Raw genomic sequence first — 11,689 nt, 5'->3', positions numbered from 1 at the left:
AGCACACCGCACACCACTGACAGTACACAATGTACCAAAATTCCATCAGACACCCAGCACACCGCACACCACTGACAGTACACAATGTACCACAGCCCCATCAGGCACCCAGCACACCGCACACCACTGACAGTACACAATGTACCACAGCCCCATCAGACACCCAGCACACCACACACCACTGACAGTACACAATGTACCACACCCCCATCAGACACCCGGCACACCGCACACCACTGACAGTCCATAATGTACCACAGCCCCATCAGAAACCCAGCTCACCGCACACCACTGACAGTACACAATGTACCACACCCCCATCAGACACCCAGCACACTGCACACCACTGACAGTACACATTTTACCACACCCCCATCAGACACCCAGCACACCGCACACCACTGACAGTACACTATGTACCACAGCCCCATCAGACAACTAGCACACCACACACCACTGACAGTACACAATGTACCACAGCCCCATCAGACACCCAGCACACCGCACACCACTGACAGTACACAATGTACCACAGTCCCATCAGACACCCAGCACACCGCACATCACTGACAGTGCACGATGTACCACACCACCATTAGACACCCAGCACACCGCACACCCCTGACAGTACATAATGTACCACACCCCCATCAGGCACCCAGCACTCCGCACACCACTGACAGTACACATTGTACCTCACCCCCATCAGACGCCCAGCACACCGCACACCACTGACAGCACACAATTTACCACACCCCCATCAGACACCCAGCACACCGCACACCACTGACAGTACACAATGTACCACAGCCCCATCAGACACCCAGCTCACCGCACACCACTGACAGTACACAATGTACCACAGCCCCACAGACACCCAGCACACCGCACACCACTGACAGTACACAATGTACCACAGCCCCATCAGGCACCCAGCACACCGCACACCACTGACAGTACACAATGTACCACAGCCCCATCAGACACCCAGCTCACCGCACAGCACTGAAAGTGCATATTGTACCACACCCCCATCAGACACCCAGTCCCCGCACACCACTGACATGATACAATGTACCACAGCCCCATCAGGCACCCAGCACACCGCACAACACTGACAGTACACAATGTACCACACCCCCATCAGACACCCAGCACACCACACACAACTGAGGGTACACAATTTGCCACTGCCCCATCAGACACCCAGCACACCACACACCACTGACAGTACACAATGTACCACAGCCCCATCAGACACCCAGCGCATCGCACACCACTGACAGTACACAATGTACCACAGCCCCATCAGACACCCAGCACACCGCACACTGCTGACAGTACACAATGTACCACAGCCCCATCAGACACCCAGCACACCACACACCACTGACAGTACACAATGGAACACACCCCCATCAGACACCCAGCTCACCGCACACCACTTACAGTACACAATGGAACACACCACCATCAGACACCCACTAAACCGCACACCACTGACAGTACATAATGTACCACACCCCCATCAGACATCCAGCACACCGCACAGCACTGACAGTACACCTTGTACCACACCCCCATCAGACACCCAGCACACCGCACACCACTGACAGTACACAATGTACCACAGTCCCATCAGACACCCAGCACACAGCACACCACTGACAGTACACAATGTACCACAGCCCCATCAGACACCCAGCGCACCGCACACCACTGACAGCACACAATTTACCACACCCCCATCTGACACCCAGCACACCGCACACCACTGACAGTACACAATGTACCACACCCACATCAGACACCGAGCACACCACTGACAGTACACAATGTACCACACCCCCATCAGACACCCAACGCACCGCACACCACTGGCAGCACACAATTTACCACACCCCCATCAGACACCCAGCACACCGCACACCACTGACAGTACACAATGTACCACACCCCCATCAGACACCCAGCACACAACACACCACTGACAATACACAATGTACCAGTCCCCATCAGGCACCCAGCTCAACACACACCAGTGACAGTACACAATGGACCACTCCCCCATCAGGCACCCAGCACACCGCACACCACTGTCAGTACACAATGTACCACAGCCCCATCAGACACCCAGCACACCGCACACCACTGACAGTACACAATGTACCATCCCCCATCAGACACCCAGCACACCGCACACCACTGACAGTACACAATGGACCACACCCCCATCAGACACCCAGCACACCGCACACCACTGGCAGTACACAATGTACCAAAGCTCCATCAGACACCCAGCACACCGCACACCACTGACAGTACACAATGTACCACAGCCCCAGCAGGCACCCAGCTCACCACACACCACTGACAGTCACATTGCACCACAGCCCCATTGGACACCCAGCACACCGCACACCACTGACAGTAGACAATGTGCCACACACCCATCAGGCACCCAGCACACCACACACCACTGACAGTACACGATGTACCACACCACCATTAGACACCCAGCACACCGCACACCACTGACAGTACATAATGTACAAAACCCCCATCAGGCACCCAGCACTCCGCACACCACTGACAGTACACGATGTACCACACCACCGTTAGACACCCAGAACACCGCACACCACTGACAGTACACAATGAACCACGCCCCCATCCGCCACCCAGCACAACACTGACAGTACACAATGTACCACACCCCTATCCGACACCCAGAACACCACACACCACTGACAGTACACAAAGTACCACAGCCCCATCAGGCAACCAGCTCACCACACACCACTGACAGACACATTGCACCACAGCCCCATCAGACACCCAGCACATCGCACATCATTGTCAGTACACAATGTGCCACACCCCCATCAGACACCCAGCGCACAGCACACCACTGACAGCACACAATTTACCACACCCCCATCAGGCACCCAGCACACCGCACACCACTGACAGTACACAATGTACCACACCCCCATCAGACACTCAGCACACCGCACACCACTGACAGTACACAATGTACCACAGCCCCATCAGACACCCAGCACACCGCACACCACTGACAGTACACAATGTACCACAGCCCCATCAGACACCCAGCTCACCGCACACCACTGACAGTACACAATGGAACACACCCCCATCAGAAACCCAGCACACCGCACACCACTGACAGTACACAATGAACCACGCCCCCATCAGACACCCAGCACACCACTGACAGTACACAATGTACCACAGCCCCATCAGGCAACCAGCTCACCACACACCACTGACTGACACATTGCACCACAGCCCCATCAGACACCCAGCACACCGCACACCACTGACAGTACACAATGTGCCACACCCCCATCAAGCACCCAGCACACCACACACCACTGACAGTACACAATGAACCACACCACCATCAGACACCCAGCAAACCGCACACCACTGACAGTACATAATGTACCACACCCCCATCAGACATCCAGCACACCGCACAGCACTGAAAGTACATATTGTACCATACCCCCATCAGACACCCAGCGCACCGCACAACACTGACAGCACACAATTTACCTCACCCCCATTAGACACCAAGCACACCGCACACCACTGACAGTACACAATGTACCTCACCCCCATCAGACACCCAGCACACCACACACCACTGACTGAACATAATGTACCACAGCCCCATCAGACACCCAGCACACCACACACCACTAACAGTACTCAATGTACCGCACTCCCATCAGACACCCAGCACACCGCACACCACTGACAGTACACAATGTACCACACCCCCATCAGACACCCAGCACACAACACACCACTGACAATACACAATGTACCAGTCCCCATCAGGCACCCAGCTCAACACACACCAGTGACAGTACACAATGGACCACACCACCATCAGGCACCCAGCACACCGCACACCACTGACACTACACAATGTACCACAGCTCCATCAGACACCCAGCACACCGCACACCACTGACAGTACACAATGTACCAAAATTCCATCAGACACCCAGCACACCGCACACCACTGACAGTACACAATGTACCACAGCCCCATCAGGCACCCAGCACACCGCACACCACTGACAGTACACAATGTACCACAGCCCCATCAGACACCCAGCACACCACACACCACTGACAGTACACAATGTACCACACCCCCATCAGACACCCGGCACACCGCACACCACTGACAGTCCATAATGTACCACAGCCCCATCAGAAACCCAGCTCACCGCACACCACTGACAGTACACAATGTACCACACCCCCATCAGACACCCAGCACACTGCACACCACTGACAGTACACATTTTACCACACCCCCATCAGACACCCAGCACACCGCACACCACTGACAGTACACTATGTACCACAGCCCCATCAGACAACTAGCACACCACACACCACTGACAGTACACAATGTACCACAGCCCCATCAGACACCCAGCACACCGCACACCACTGACAGTACACAATGTACCACAGCCCCATCAGACACCCAGCACACCGCACATCACTGACAGTGCACGATGTACCACACCACCATTAGACACCCAGCACACCGCACACCCCTGACAGTACATAATGTACCACACCCCCATCAGGCACCCAGCACTCCGCACACCACTGATAGTACACATTGTACCTCACCCCCATCAGACGCCCAGCACACCGCACACCACTGACAGCACACAATTTACCACACCCCCATCAGACACCCAGCACACCGCACACCACTGACAGTACACAATGTACCACAGCCCCATCAGACACCCAGCTCACCGCACACCACTGACAGTACACAATGTACCACAGCCCCACAGACACCCAGCACACCGCACACCACTGACAGTACACAATGTACCACAGCCCCATCAGGCACCCAGCACACCGCACACCACTGACAGTACACAATGTACCACAGCCCCATCAGACACCCAGCTCACCGCACAGCACTGAAAGTGCATATTGTACCACACCCCCATCAGACACCCAGTCCCCGCACACCACTGACATGACACAATGTACCACAGCCCCATCAGGCACCCAGCACACCGCACAACACTGACAGTACACAATGTACCACACCCCCATCAGACACCCAGCACACCACACACAACTGAGGGTACACAATTTGCCACTGCCCCATCAGACACCCAGCACACCACACACCACTGACAGTACACAATGTACCACAGCCCCATCAGACACCCAGCGCACCGCACACCACTGACAGTACACAATGTACCACAGCCCCATCAGACACCCAGCACACCGCACACTGCTGACAGTACACAATGTACCACAGCCCCATCAGACACCCAGCACACCACACACCACTGACAGTACACAATGGAACACACCCCCATCAGACACCCAGCTCACCGCACACCACTTACAGTACACAATGGAACACACCACCATCAGACACCCACTAAACCGCACACCACTGACAGTACATAATGTACCACACCCCCATCAGACATCCAGCACACCGCACAGCACTGACAGTACACCTTGTACCACACCCCCATCAGACACCCAGCACACCGCACACCACTGACAGTACACAATGTACCACAGTCCCATCAGACACCCAGCACACAGCACACCACTGACAGTACACAATGTACCACAGCCCCATCAGACACCCAGCGCACCGCACACCACTGACAGCACACAATTTACCACACCCCCATCTGACACCCAGCACACCGCACACCACTGACAGTACACAATGTACCACACCCACATCAGACACCGAGCACACCACTGACAGTACACAATGTACCACACCCCCATCAGACACCCAACGCACCGCACACCACTGGCAGCACACAATTTACCACACCCCCATCAGACACCCAGCACACCGCACACCACTGACAGTACACAATGTACCACACCCCCATCAGACACCCAGCACACAACACACCACTGACAATACACAATGTACCAGTCCCCATCAGGCACCCAGCTCAACACACACCAGTGACAGTACACAATGGACCACTCCCCCATCAGGCACCCAGCACACCGCACACCACTGTCAGTACACAATGTACCACAGCCCCATCAGACACCCAGCACACCGCACACCACTGACAGTACACAATGTACCATCCCCCATCAGACACCCAGCACACCGCACACCACTGACAGTACACAATGGACCACACCCCCATCAGACACCCAGCACACCGCACACCACTGACAGTACACAATGTACCAAAGCTCCATCAGACACCCAGCACACCGCACACCACTGACAGTACACAATGTACCACAGCCCCAGCAGGCACCCAGCTCACCACACACCACTGACAGTCACATTGCACCACAGCCCCATTGGACACCCAGCACACCGCACACCACTGACAGTAGACAATGTGCCACACACCCATCAGGCACCCAGCACACCACACACCACTGACAGTACACGATGTACCACACCACCATTAGACACCCAGCACACCGCACACCACTGACAGTACATAATGTACAAAACCCCCATCAGGCACCCAGCACTCCGCACACCACTGACAGTACACAATGTACCACAGCCCCATCAGGCACCCAGCTCACCACACACCACTGACAGTCACATTGCACCACAGCCCCATTGGACACCCAGCACACCGCACACCACTGACAGTACACAATGGAACACACCCCCATCAGACACCCAGCACACCACACACCACTGACAGTACACAATGTACCACACCCCCATCAGGCACCCAGCACACCACACACCACTGACAGTACACAATGTACCACACCCCTATCCGACGCCCAGAACACCGCACACCACTGACAGTACACAATGAACCACGCCCCCAGCCGACACCCAGCACACCACTGACAGTACACAAAGTACCACAGCCCCATCAGGCAACCAGCTCACCACACACCACTGACAGACACATTGCACCACAGCCCCATCAGACACCCAGCATACAGCACACCATTGTCAGTACACAATGTGCCATACCCCCATCAGACACCCAGCGCACCGCACACCACTGACAGCACACAATTTACCACACCCCCATCAGACACCAAGCACACCGCACACCACTGACAGTACACAATGTACCACACCCCCATCAGACACCCAGCACACCACACACCACTGACTGAACATAATGTACCACAGCCCCATCAGACACCCAGCACACCACACACCACTAACAGTACTCAATGTACCGCACTCCCATCAGACACCCAGCGCTCCGCACACCACTGACAGTGCACAATGTACCACACCCCCATCAGAAACCCAGCACACAACACACCACTGACAATACACAATGTACCAGTCCCCATCAGGCACCCAGCTCAACACACACCAGTGACAGTACACAATGGACCACACCCCCATCAGGCACCCAGCACACCGCACACCACTGACAGTACACAATGTACCACATCTCCATCAGACACCCAGCACACCGCACTCCACTGACAGTACACAATGTACCACAGCCCCATCAGGCACCCAGCACACCACACACCACTGACAGTACACAATGTACCACACCCCCATCAGGCAGCCAGCACACCACTGACAGTACACAATGTACCACACCCACATCAGACACCCAGCACACCGCACACCACTGACAGTACACAATGTACCACACCCCATCAAACACCCATCTCACCGCACACCACTTACAGTACACAATGTACCATTGCCCCATCAGACACCCAGCACACCGCACACCACTGACAGTACACAATGTAACACACTTCCATCAGACACCCAGCACACCGCACAGCACTGACAGTACACAATGTACCACACCCCCATCTGGCACCCAGCACACCGCACACCACTGACAGTACACAATGTACCATAGCCCCATCTGGCGCCCAGCACACCGCACACCACTGACAGTACACAATGTACCACTGCCCCATCAGACACCCAGCACACCACACACCACTGACAGTACACAATGTACCACAGCATCAGACACCCAGCACACCGCACACCACTGACAGTACAGAATGTCCACACCCCCATCAGACACCCAACACATCGCACACCACTGACAGTACACAATGTACCACACCCCCATCAGACACCCAGCATACCACACACCACTGACAGTACACAATGTACCACACCCCCATCAGGCACCCAGCACTCCACATACCACTGACAGTACACAATGTACCACAGCCCCATCAGGCACCCAGCACACCACACACCACTGACAGTACACAATGTACCACACCCCCATCAGACACTCAGCACACCGCACACCACTGACAGTACACAATGTACCACAGCCCCATCAGACACCCAGCACACCGCACATCACTGACAGTGCACAATGTACCACAGCCCCATCAGACACCCAGCATACAACACACCACTGACAGTACACAATGTACCACAGCCCCATCAGACACCCAGCACACCGCACAACACTGGCAGTGCACAATGTACCACAGCCCCATCAGACACCCTGCAAACCACACACCACTGACAGTACACAATGTACAACACCCCCATCAGACGCCCAGCGCACCGCACACCACTGACAGTACACAATGTGCCACAGCCCCTTCACACACCCAGCACACCGCACACCACTGACAGTACACAATGTACCACACCCCCATCAGGCACCCAGCACGCCGCACACCACTGACAGTACACAATGTACCACACCCTCATCAGACACCCAGCGCACCGCACACCACTGACAGTACACAATGTACCACACCCCCATCAGGCACCCAGCACGCCGCAACCACTGACAGTACACAATGTACCACACCCCCATCAGGCACCCAGCACGCCGCACACCACTGACAGTACACAATGTACCACACCCCCATCAGACACCCAGCAAACCGCACACCACTGACAGTACATAATGTACCACACCCCCATCAGACACCCAGCACACAGCACACCACTGACAGTACACAATGTACCACAACCCAATCACACACCCAGCACACCGCACACCACTGACAGTACGCAATGTACCACACTCCCATCAGACACCCAGCATACCGCACACCACTGACAGTACACAATGTACAATACCCCCATCAGACACCCAGCACACCGCACACCACTGACAGTACACAATGTACCACACCCCCATCAGGCACCCAGCACACCGCACACCACTGACAGTACACAATGTACCACAGCCCCATCAGGCACCCAGCACACCGCACACCACTGACAGTACACAATGTACCACAGCCCCATCAGACACCCAGCACACCGCACACCACTGACAGTACACAATGTACCAAAACCCCACAGACACCCAGCACACCGCACACCACTGACAGTACACAATGTACCACACACCCATCAGACACCCAGCACACCGCACACCACTGACAGTACACAATGTACCACACCCCTTTCAGGCACCCAGCACACCACACACCACTGACATGACACAATGTACCACAGCCCCATCAGGCACCCAGCACATCGCACAACACTGACAGTACACAATGTACCACACCCCCATCAGACACCCAGCACATCACACACAACTGCCGGTACACAATTTGCCACTGCCCCATCAGACACCCAGCACACCGCACACCACTGACAGTACACAATGTGCCACAGCCCCATCAGACACCCAGCACACCGCACACCACTGACAGTACACAATGTACCACACTCCCATCAGACACCCAGCACACCGCACACCACTGACAGTACACAATGTACCACAGCCCCATCAGACACCCAGCACACCGCACACCACTGCCAGTACACAATGTACCACACCCCCATCAGACACCCAGCACACCACACACCACTGAAAGTACACAATGTACCACAGCCCCATTAGACACCCAGCTCACCGCACACCACTGACAGTACACAATGGAACACACCCCTATCCGACACCCAGAACACCGCACACCACTGACAGTACACAATGAACCACGCCCCCATCAGACACCCAGCACACCACTGACAGTACACAACGTACCACAGACCCATCAGGCAACCAGCTCACCACACACCACTGACAGTCACATTGCACCACAGCCCCATCAGACACCCAGCACACCGCACACCACTGACAGTAGACAATGTGCCACTCCCCCATCAGGCACCCAGCACACCACACACCACTGACAGTACACGATGTACGACACCACCATTAGACACCCAGCACACCGCACAGCACTGACAGTACACATTGTACCTCACCCCCATCAGACGCCCTGCACACCGCACACCACTGATAGCACACAATTTACCACACCCCCATCAGACACCCAGCACACCGCACACCACTGACAGTACACAATGTACCACAGCCCCATCAGACACCCAGCTCACCGCACACCACTGACAGTACACAATGGAACACACCCCCACCAGACACCCAGCACACCGCACACCACTGACAGTACACAATGAACCACGCCCCAATCAGACACCCAGCACACCACTGAAGTACACAATGTACCACAGCCCCATCAGGCAACCAGCTCACCACACACCACTGACAGACACATTGCACCACAGCCCCATCAGACACCCAGCACACCGCACACCACTGACAGTACACAATGTGCCACACCCCCATCAAGCACCCAGCACACCACACACCACTGACAGTACACAGTGAACCACACCACCATCAGACACCCAGCAAACCGCAGACCACTGACAGTACATAATGTACCACACCCCCATCATACATCCAGCACACCGCACAGCACTGACAGTACACATTGTACCACACCCCCATCAGACACCCAGCGCACCGCACACCACTGACAGCACACAATTTACCTCACCCCCATCAGACACCAAGCACACCGCACACCACTGACAGTACACAATGTACCACACCCCCATCAGACACCCAGCACACCACACACCACTGACTGAACACAATGTACCACAGCACCATCAGACACCCAGCACACCACACACCACTAACAGTACTCAATGTACCGCACTCCCATCAGACACCCTGCACACGGCACACCACTGACAGTACACAATGTACCACACCCCCATCAGACACCCAGCACACAACGCACCACTGAAAATACACAATGTACCAGTCCCCATCAGGCACCCAGCTCAACACACACCAGTGACAGTACACAATGTACCACAGCTCCATCAGACACCCAGCACACCACTGACAGTACACAATGTACCAAAACTCCATCAGACACCCAGCACACCGCACACCACTGACAGTACACGATGTACCACACCAGCATTAGACACCCAGCACACCGCACACCACTGACAGTACTTAATGTACCACACCCCCATCAGACACCCAGCACACCGCACAGCACTGACAGTACACATTGTACCTCACCCCCATCAGACGCCCAGCACACCGCACACCACTGATTGCACACAATTTACCACACCCCCATCAGACACCCAGCACACCGCACACCACTGACAGTACACAATGTACCACAGCCCCATCAGACACCCAGCTCACCGCACACCACTGACAGTACACAATGGAACACACCCCCATCAGACACCCAGCACACCGCACACCACTGACAGTACACAATGAACCACGCCCCCATCAGTCACCCAGCACACCACTGACAGTACACAATGTACCACAGCCCCATCAGGCAACCAGCTCACCACACACCA

Source organism: Scyliorhinus torazame, chromosome 20 (genome assembly GCF_047496885.1).
Source record: "Scyliorhinus torazame isolate Kashiwa2021f chromosome 20, sScyTor2.1, whole genome shotgun sequence".
NCBI lineage: Eukaryota > Metazoa > Chordata > Chondrichthyes > Carcharhiniformes > Scyliorhinidae > Scyliorhinus > Scyliorhinus torazame.
The sequence above is the reverse complement of the archived record's forward strand: the minus strand, read 5'-3'. Positions refer to the sequence as shown.